Genomic DNA, 11228 nt, shown 5'->3' on the forward strand with positions numbered 1-11228 from the left:
TGGTATTATTCAAATCAGTTATGTTACTAAACAAAACTGTGAAGGATATGATGCAGTTTGGAGTACAGTCTTCTTTTTCTAAAATAATTTGACCCTTCAGTACCTAGCACCTTTCAACTTGTATGACTATACATATACATATATATTAAAGAGAGAGAGTGAGTTTAATTTTAATGTAAAACATTGTATTGCACCAGGCCAAACCGAATAGCATTTTCCAAGAGGTCAATTCTTTTTTTTTTTTTGGTTTTTGGTTTTTTCAGGTACCAGGAATCGAACTCATGACCTTGCGCTTGCCAGGCAGGCGCTGTGCCACTGAGCTAAATCCCCAGCTCCTGGTCAATTCTTACTGCAGATTCTGCTGTCAATTTTTCAGGCTAGTTGGAAGTGGTATTCTTTTGCGAAGGGACACCTACACAGAGATAGTCACACAAATCAATTAGGTTACTAATAATCAGATGGTTACTTTCTTTTTTTTTCTGGAGGGGACTTGGGGAGTCTATAAGGGAATTTTAGTGGAAAATAACTTTTATTTTTAAGTATTTTATCAAACATATTTCAGTAAAAATAGGTAGAGTTAAGTGGGGGTAAATCTGTCAAAATTTTTGTTCTATCAAAATTAGAAAGTCTTAGAAAGTTGACCCCAGAGTTACAGAATAACTGCTGATCCAGGGGCAGTGGAGACACATTGCAATGAGACAAACAGAATCGAGAATCGAACTCAGGACCTTACACTTGCCAGACAGGCTCTGTATTACGGACCTGTATCCCTGGCCCCAGGTGGTCATTTTTTGCATGCTTAAGGACAGCTCTGATTTAGATGACCATAACCCATATAGTCAACTGGGACATATGTTAAATTCAACTTTGGGATTATGTTAAATTCAGTGGGGACAAAAGTCCCAGTTGGATGGGCAAATGAAAAGTACACCTCTAGTTTATGATCTCAGGAAATTATTGTGGGTCTCTGTTTTTTTCTTTTTCTTTTTTTTTTGGTCTCTTACTAATTGGAAGTCTCAGTTCACAGTATTTCAGTTGTACTTGAGTAGAGGAGCAAAAAAAAATCCACTAGCCATTCAGAAGTAGAGCTGGGTGGCCTGTAGGGTTGCAGCCCCAGGCCTTTAAGAACCATACTTAATCCTGGATAGAGCCCTGTGGTGGGGCCTGCTAGGACTGAGGCTCCGTGAAAGCGCAGAGGAGTGGATCATTGTCATGTTAGTTCATTTACATACAGAAATTTCCTGAGTCTCTAAATCCTGAACTGAAATACCCATTCAAGCTGTATGTCCTATTTCATAAGGCAGATATCTGCTACTCTACCATTGTCCGATATTTCTTTGGTATCCTTTTTTTCCTCTCCTTCTCAAAAGTAATTTCTATAATACTGCAAAAAAGATCAACTCTGCACTCATTAGAATGCTTGTGTCACAAAAGGGAATTCAGTAGTAATTGATGAGTAGATTCACGGAAGAATGAGTCACTAGTGGGAGGAAGAATATATGTGTATAGATTTTATTCTGTAGGGTGTTATATGTCTAACAGAGTTAAAAATAAAAGCGAAATTTTCTTTTGCCCATAAATGGGTAAAGTTTGGGCTTGTTCCTTAGTGATTTAAACAGGCTGCCTAAATAGAGTACGTGAAAAATCAGGAGTTGAATATAGAGTGTTTGTTCTTTAACCTTCTGCTATCATTAAATTCCTTCTTTCCATATCCCCACTGCTTGTGTTAGGTGAAGAACCTTCATCCACTTATCTCTTCTAATCTCATAGTCCCTGCAGTGCAGAAGGCAGGCGAGGAGGAGCAGAAGTATACAGTGGGGAGAACCGTGCCATTGTAGAACACAGGGAGGAGGAACCAGGAAGAGATGGTGCCAAGGGACATCAGGGGGCCAGGGTGCCCGCAGAAGCTGATCCCACGTGGAGCCATCCCCAGACTGGTCCTTGGTTCTTGCAGACAGTGTGGTGGTGGGGGGTGACTCCACAAAGCCCAACTAAACCAGAGTGTTCTAAAGGTTTATCTTTTTTTTTTTTTTTTTTTTTTTTTTTTTTTTGGTACCAGTTGAACTCATGACCTCACACTTGCCAGGCGGGCACTGTGCCACTGAGCTAAGTCCCCATCTAAAGGTTTTAATGGAAGGAATTAAGGGGCAGGCTGCAGATTCAGGTAGGGGTCAGATTTATTAACCAAAGACAGGATTTTGATTTAGATTGTTACAACATCCTAAAGTATTTTAAGCTGCTTTCAGGTTTTAAATAGAGAAGTAGTAGCAGTGTTGGTTTCCATGAGTTCTGCTAGAGAGGCTTAGCGTGAGTTTTCTGAGGCAGGTGAAGAGGAGGCACATTTTCTCCCTAAGGGGCTTTGAGGAAAAGGAAAGGTTCTAATTTTCTTTAAGCTTTATTTGCTTCTATCAAACTTTTTAATTACAAATTTTGTTAGCAGCACCTATTAACATAACTTTTACACCTTTTAAAATAGATTTTATTTTTTATTAACATGCATTAATTGGACACATTAATGGGATTCAGTGTGATATTTCAATACATGCATATTAGCATTCAGTGACTAAAGCAACCTCCCTTTATCCGGCTAAGCCCACATCCCAACCCTAGTAATCACCATTCTGTGTTCAGATTGACCTTCTTTTTAATTTCCACATATGAAAGCACAAAGTACTTGTCTTTCTGTGTCTGTCTTACTTCATATATGATGGTGCCACTCACGTTCACATTCACTCATACTGAGTGAATTTTGAGCTTGCTGTCCGTGTGCCAGTCAGCTCTGGAAATACCCACATAGAATCTTGCTTTACTAATTTTCAAGGTGTTTCTCAATCCAGTCGAATTGACAGTCAAGATTAACCATCACAAGTACCTTGTTTGGTTCCCCATCTTAGCTATTATGAATCATGCATGAAGCAATGAACATAGGTGTGCAGGTTTCTCTTTGGTATTCTGATTTCATTTCCTGTGGATATAATATATACCCCTAAGTACGATAGCTGGATCATATGGTAGATCTATTTGTAAGTTTTTGAGGAGCTTTCATACTGTTCACAATAATGGGTCCTTAAATTTCCTTTTTTTCCTCTACATCTGTTCCACAATTTAACATTTTTATAATTCTTCTTCGTTGTTGTTATAAAATGGTTTTAATCAGTTCTTCTGGTGTTACTGTTACAGAACACAGACCAAACATGGGAAGAAATGGCACCGAGGTTTAGGAGGCAGTTTATTACACCAGTGGAGTTCTAACTAGGATCTCTCTCAGAGTTAGAGCCCCATCTGGCGGGATTTGGGGGCTTTTAAAGGGAAAGTGAGTGGGAGGTACACAGGCAGACTTGGTGTATATGATTGGAGGCTTGTTGAGGAGTTTGAATATCTCAAGTTACACTGCAAGGCTATCAGTTATACAAAACATGGGTTATAGAAAGGAAGAAGTGTCCTGTGATAGTTGAAGTTACATTGCAAGGCCATCAGTTACAAAGGCAGCAAAGACAGGGGTTTACATAAAGGGAGAAGTGTTCTGTTATAGGGCCTACCAGACATGTCTGCTTGGTCTTGGCAGGCATCCTGGGCAGGTTTTTATTTAAAATTTTAACTTCCCCTTTCATTGTCATCCACTGGGACAGGCAAACGGAATGTGTGGCCGTGGCTTGCTGTGTGCGACACAGCCTGTAATCGTTCTTATCAAAATATACATCTGTCACCATTAAAAACTGTGATGTGCTGCTCTGTGTCTAACATTGGATATAAAAGACTGCAAATATTTACACCTTTCTCACACTCCATTATGGAATTCAGGATCTAAGGAGACCTCAGCCTGCTGCTGGGGCAGCCCCGCTGGTAGTGAGAGACTGCAGTGGGCTGGGTGCTGGCCCCACTGCCTGGGCCATGAGAGGCAGCCGAAGACCAGAAACAAAACTTTGCTTTGAAATTTGAAGGAAAAATAAACACTTGAAAGAGCCTGTGCTGATTAGACAGGAGAAAGAAGTAATAAGAATAAGAATAGGAAAGGGAGAAGTTAAATTATCATTATTCACAGATGACATGGTACTCTATATGGAAGATCCCAAAAACTCCTCCAAAAGACTCCTAGAAATAAAAAAATTCAGTAGCATAGCAGGATACAAAGTCAACACTCAAAAATCCATAGCATTCCTGCACACAAACAACAGACTCACTGAGAGAGAAATTAGGGAAAATACACCCTTCACAATAGCATCCAAAAAACTGAGATACTTAGGAATCAATCTAACAAAGGAAGTAAAAGATCTGTACATTGAAAATTGCAATATTTTGCAAAAAGATATCAAAGAGGATTTCAAAAAATGGAAAGATCTTCCTTGCTCTTGGACAGGAAGAATCACTATTGTGAAATGGTCACACTCCCAAAACTGTTATACAGATTTAATGCAATCTTGCTCAAAATATCATTAGCATACCTAACAGATTGAGAGAAAACATTCCTAAAATTCATTTGAAACCAGAAAAGACCTAAAATAGCAAAAGCACTCCTGGCCAACAAAAGCAAGACAAGAGTCATTACCATCCCTGACTTGAAATTATACTACAAAGCTCCTGTGATAAAATCAGCATGGTACTGGGAAAAAAAACAGACTTAAGGATCAATGGAACAGATTAGAAGATGCAGACACAACTCCAAACATATTCAACCACCTTATCTTTGATAAAGGGGCCAAGAATGTTCACTGGAAGAAAGATAGCCTCTTCAATAAATGGTGCCGGAAAAATTGGCTTTCCATATGCTGAAGATTAAAACTAGACCCATGTCTATCAGCATGGACTAAACTAAAGTCAAAATGGATCAAAGATCTAAAGATTAAAACAGAAACACTGAGTCTACTAGAAGAGAAAATAGGTAGAAATCTTGATGACATAGGGGTAGGCAGAGAGTTCATTAAAAAAAACCAAACTGCATGGGAAATACTTCAAAGAATCCACAACTGGGATCTCATCTGATCAAAACGTTTTTGCACATCAAAAGAAATCACCAACCAAGTGGAAAGAAAACCCAGAAATTAGGAAAAAAAGTTAACCAATTGTCCCTCAGACAAAGGACTTCTATCTAGAACATACAAAGAATTTAAAAAATCAGTCCCCCCAAAATACAAAGACCCAATCCAAAAATGGGCATCTGAGATGAATACACACTTCTCAGATGAAGTATAAATGGCAAATGAATGTGTGAAAAAATGTTCAACATCACTGTTCATTCAAGAGATGGTAATTAGAACAACACTGAGATTCTGTCTCACCCCAGAAAGAATGGCTATCATCAAGAAATCAACCAATAATAGTTGCTGGAGGGGCTGTGGGAAAAGGAACACTTCTCCCTTGTTCATGGAGTGTATGCTGGTACAACCACTGTGGAAATCAGTGTAGGGATTCCTTAAAAGACTAGGATTAGTGATCCTATTCAATCCAGCTATTCCTCTTCTGGGTATTTTCTTAGAAGAAATGAAAACATCATACCACAGCAATATATGTGCACCCATGTTTATAGCAGCACAATTTGTCATAGCTAAATCTTGGAAACAACCCAGATGCCCATCAACAGAGCAATGGATAGAAAAGAGATGCTATTTTTATGCAATGGAGTACTAGTCAGGTATAAAAAAGGATAACCTTGAGGCTTTTATAGGTAAATGAATGCAACTCAAGACCATAATCATAAGTGAAATAAATCAGAATCACATGTATAAAAATTGTATTGTCTCCCTAGTGTAACAAATTGAAAGAGTAATAAGATGGATATAGTGAAAGGGAAAGAAACTGCTCAAAAGAAAAGAATAATTGGGAGGAGAATAAAAAGAAGAAAGGGAAAAAAAGATATGTATATATATACAAGATAGCTAAGATAATTGTACTACTAATTTCTATTAGTTCATTGAAAGGAACAGCTGGTTATTATATTGTTTGGTCAATTTTGCATGCCTGTACCTGGTAATCTGAGCAACTACTGTGAAGGTAACGATTTGCAGTATAATAACTGTTGTTAATTTCCTATCATCTTGTTTGGGAATTTTGTGTCACTTTAATTTATTTTTTGGTTTCTTTAAAAAAAAAAAAGCCTGTGCTGAAGTGGAGCTGGATAACGAAAGTGCAGGTGGAAGAAGGTGGGCCAGTCAGGGCTGGGCTAGGAGACCCAGGTCCTGGCCTCAGGCTCCCAAGCTCCAAGTGTTACCAGCCCTGGAGACCAGATCCTGCCTGTGACCTCATTAATTACAAGGAATGAAATAAAAGTACACTATAGAAAGTAATACAAGGAAAAGCTTAAATTACATTCATACCATTGTATCCTCTTGCTCCAAAAGTTACTTAAAGCTATTGAATATAAGTGAAAAAAGGTTGAACTACTTGGTCAACTGAATATACTAGGCACAGTGCCTGCAGCCACACAGGGTATGATACAGAGATTACAAGCAGGACTCCAAAGCTGAGACCTTGGGTAGGTATCTGCTGGGCCTGGCTGGGAGGGGAGGGGCAGCTGGGGGCCTGGGGATGGGAGAATCACTTGATCCATCACTTGATTAAGCAGGATGGGGTGTTAGTGGGCCCTGGCCCGCACAGTTCTGGCCAAGAGCTGGGCACATGATTTTGTGGGAGGGAGCTACAGGCTGCTTGGCGTTCACCAGGTGAAGCCCCATCTGGCTCCCACATTGCCTGTGAGTGGTGTGGCCATGAGGCAGGGAGGTTAAGGCCAGAGAAAGCCAGCTGTGGCTGGGGTCCCCACCCACGGCCTGTTTGGGCTGAAGGCAGTGGAAACCTCTGCCACAGTCCCTGGATAAAAAGCTAAACTGATTTCTCTTTAAGAAAATAAAACCACTGATGTGTTAAGGTCACTCAAGCTGCTTTTTAAAGTGGCTTTTTCCTGGAATGACAGAGTTGGCACCAGGCCAGGGGCCCACCCTTGATGGACACCCACGGGTGGTGGCTCTCACCTAGATTGTGGTTGTGCAGGTTGATGAAGGCCTGCGTGGCTCCTCATCGAGCCCATCTGGATTAGCACCATTTCTCAGTCCTTCTGGAAGCACTTGAAACCCTTCACCACACCCCTGCTGCTTGGAAAGAGGCTCTTGAGATATTCCTCCAATACTGATCGCAGGATGTTGGAGAGGTACGGTGTGGTGGAGGGTGGAAAGATATTCTGGAAGTTCTTGGGGCTGCACTTCTTGAAGGAGCCGCAGGATGAGTAGCTAGAGTCCTGGTGAGGCCCTGGTCCTCCTGGCCCTCCTGCAGCTGCTGCTCCTTCCGGTGCTTGGGCAGCGTGATGTGGAGCAGCTTTCCATGCAGCTTGTGCCAATTCAGACACTCTTCAGCTGGGCCTGGCTCCCATCTGCTATCTGCACCAGCGCATTCTCCTCATTGAGCAAGATCTCCCACTGCACAATGTATAAGTGCAGAGAAGAATAAGGAGGCTTTGGAGTGTGACTCCTTCCGGGTTGCGGTTGCTGACCAGCAGGACAGAGTTCCAGATAAGCCAGGTCTGGGACAGCGATGCAGTCCCCCGCAGCTTCTGCTGCAGCTGCTGAGAGAAGGTCCAGGGGCAACAGTGCTCCATGCACACTGGGTACTGACAGGCCTGAGGCGTGAGGAATGGCAGAGGCGGGAGGGAAAACAGCTCTTGCATGTGGAGAGGCTAAGGTTATACTAGGTGAATGGAAGACTGCAGCCAAGGTCTGGTCCAGCCGGGCTGCCTGTCCCCAGAGGGCAGGTCTGGGAGCAGGTGCTCACAGCATTTGTGACTGTCGTACTTGACTTGAGGCAGGTGAGCTTGGAGAAGTCGATGTGCAGCGTGCAGCGGGTGTTGTACATCTTTTGCCCGTCCAATGACAGCTTGGCATGCTGGCATTCACGGGGTTGTACTACTGCCGCAGCGCCTGGAACTGGCTGTTCTCGGTGAAGGTGGTGATCTCCAGGATGGTGCTAGACGTGGAGAAGATCTAGGGCAGCATGTCCAGAGTCGGGGGCAAAGGAGGTTCCCCGTGATGATGCTGAGCACAGGCTCTGCTCAGCCATCGCCAACCCCATGTCCGCAGCAGCAGCCAAATGGTCAGGGCCAGGTTCCCGACGGGGCTGAGTTCACAGCCTGCAGTGTTGCTGTGCTGGCGCCTGGTTCAGGGAGGGTGGGGCTGAAGCTCCTTGTGGTCGGAGGCCTGGTGGTAAATGGGCTGGCCATGCCTCACAAGGGTCACCGACATGAAGTATTTCACCGTGGTGTTGGATGCCTCCTCTGCGCTCATCTCGAGGAAGGTCTGTTTTTCTCCCCGTCAGCATCAGGGGTTGGTGACCTTTCTGAAGGGCAGCCTCAGGGACATCACCTGGCCTCTGGTGCCTCACGGACTGTTGGTGGATGTATCCCTCTGCCTGTGCCCGCGATTTCACCTTTGGACTTCTTGCTGCCGTTTCTACTTGTTGCAGAGGAAGCTGAGTTGCTATTCAAGATAAAGAGCGTGTTGGTGACACACAGAGAAGAGCTCATCAGACCCCCGCTTTGTACTAACTGCTGTGCTTGGGATGATGCAGACATGGCTCGCAGAGCAGACTTTCAGGGGATGAACGAAAGCAGCGGCATCTCGACAATTCTTTTTTTTTTAATTTTTAAAAAATTGTACGGAGAAAAGGTAAAACACAATTTCATAACAACATAGTAGGAGAATAACAATAAAAATTAATAGATTGCATATTGTTATCTTTAAAGTACCTACTCAGAGTATAAGATATGGGTCTAAAAATTCTCCAGTTTGTGCTAATTCTGATATTAGCACAAACCTTTTTTTTTCTATAAACTAAGAGACACTAATAGTGTAACTAACTTGCATGTTTTCTCTTTTCCCTCATTTTCTTTCTCTTTCTCTTCTCCCTCCCCACTTCTAGTTCTTTTTTCTTTTTAAACAATTTTTCCTATTTCACAATAGGTATTGTACATTTTAGACCTTATTTACTTTTTCAATTTCTCACACCAGGGAGACAGTATAATGTTTACACATGTGAATCTGATTTATTTCATTTATGAATGTGGTCTCAATTTGCATCCATTTACCTATGAAAGTCCCCAATATATCCTTTTTTATGGCTGAGCTGTACTCCATTGTATAAAAATACCATATCTTTTTTATTCATTCCTTGGTTGGTGTGCACTTGAGTTGTTTCCAAGATTTGGCTAGGACAACTTGTACTGCTATAAACATGGGTGCACATATACTGCTGTGGTATGATATTTTTAATTCTTCTGGGAAAATGCCCAGAGGGGAATAGACAGATTGAATGGGACCTCTAATCCTAGCTTTTTGAGGAATCTCCACAGTGGTTATACCAGTCTACACCCCCACCAACAATGGAAAAATGTTCCTTTCTCCCCACAGACCAACCAGCCTTTGTTTTGATTGATTTCTTGATGATAGCCATTCTTACTGGGGTGAGATGGAATCTCAGTGTTGTTTTAATTTGCATCTTTTGAATGAACAGTGATGCTGAACATTTTTTTCATTTATTTGCCATTGTGTTTTTTCACCTGAAAAGTATGCATTCATCTCAGGTGCCCGTTTTTGGATTGAGTCTTTAATTTGGGGGGTTATGAATTTTTTCAACTCTGTAGGTTGTCTTTTTCACTCTGTTGTTGATTTATTTTGATGTGCAAAAGCTTTTTAATGAGATGAGATCCTAGTTCTTGGTTCTTTGACCTATTTCCTGTGCAGTTTGTGTTTTGTTCATGAACTGTCTGCCTACACCTATGTCTTCAAGATTTCTACCTACTTTCTCTTCCAGTAGATTTAGTGTTTCTGTTTTAATCTTTAGATCTTTGATCCATTTTGACTTTAGTTTAGTGCATGGTGATAGACATGGGTCTAGTTTTAGTCTTTGGCATGTGGAAAGCCAATTTTCCAGCACCATTTATTGAAGAGGCTATCCTTCTTCCGGTGAATATGCTTGGCACTTTGTCAAAGATAAGGTGGTTGAGTGTGTTTGTAATTGTGTCTGCATCTTCTAATCTGTTCCACTGGTCCTCAAGTCTATTTCTTTTGCCAATATCATGCTGATTTTATCACGGTAGCTTTGTAGTATAATTTCAAGTCAGGGATTGTGATGCCTCCTGCCATGCTTTTGTTCTAGGTCTCTTCTCATTCCAGATAAATTTTAGGAATGTTTTCTCTAGTTCTGTGAGATATGTTAATGGTACTTTGATTGGGATTGCATTAAATCTGTAGACAATTTTGGTACTATGGCCATTTTTACAATGCTCTTCCTATCCATGAGCAAGGGATATCCTTCCATTTTCTGATACCCTTTTTGATATCTTTTTTCATCTCTGTAATTCTTAAGGCATAGAATTTGTGGACATTTGGCCAGGATAAGTCTCTACTAGAAAAGAGAGTAAGAGCCATCTATCCCAGACAGGGAAAACATCAGCAAGCATTTACTGAGTAGAGTTTGGAAGAAGGGTGCTTCATTTTACATTCAGCATGCAACACAATTTTTCCTTGGAAATAACTCATGTTAACTTAAGTGCCTCTGTACCAATAAAAATTGTTAGGAGGACTAAATAATTTGGACAGTAAAAGAAGAAAAAATCCATTGCATTCTGCATCAGAACCCTATACTTATTTTCATGACTCCACTGAGAAATACTGTAGCTGTGGGCTCAGATATGCTTCTACTGACAAAGATCTCTAGTGATACTCCACAGCCCCACTCAGAGCCGTGCTTACTAATTTGTGAAGTGTTTCTTACTCCAGTCAAGTTGACATCACAGTTAATGGTCATATCTAGCTTCCTGAATATTTTCTGAGATTGGTTGAATTTTAGGATTTGGAACCTATGAATTATTACTACAGGGCATGGAATATTACTCCTGGTTTGGTATTTAGCAGTGCCTCTATTCTAGGCTCAATATTATGATATATTTTGGCTGTAGAAAAAATTAGGTTTTTGTTGACATTTAGGATGTATTTCAGTTCTTTGGTATTGGAAGTTAGCACTAAAAAATGACCCCAGGAAAAACATTGATTCAGAGGCAGTGAAGCAAATTGTGAAAATCAGGGCAAATCCTCAGATAACAGAGAGGATTCTTCCTCTATTCCTCCCCTTTTCTCCTTTCTTCCTTGAAAAATCTGCTTCTATTTTGTGTTTCAGCTTTGCCCTCTTCTTCTCTTCCTACTAGGTGAAGAAAGCTAGTTGCTCACCTGTGATAGACTGACAACTGGTGG

At 41.3% G+C, this 11228-nt stretch overlaps 1 pseudogene; it reads right to left on the minus strand.

Annotated features, from left to right (window-relative positions):
• Positions 1 to 6876: 6876 nt before the first annotated feature.
• LOC102015228 lies at positions 6877 to 8551 on the minus strand (annotated as a pseudogene).
• Between the last annotated feature and the right edge of the window lie 2677 nt (positions 8552 to 11228).

Source organism: Chinchilla lanigera, unplaced genomic scaffold, assembly GCF_000276665.1.
Source record: "Chinchilla lanigera isolate Chin_1 unplaced genomic scaffold, ChiLan1.0 scaffold00030, whole genome shotgun sequence".
Taxonomy (NCBI): Eukaryota; Metazoa; Chordata; class Mammalia; order Rodentia; family Chinchillidae; genus Chinchilla; species Chinchilla lanigera.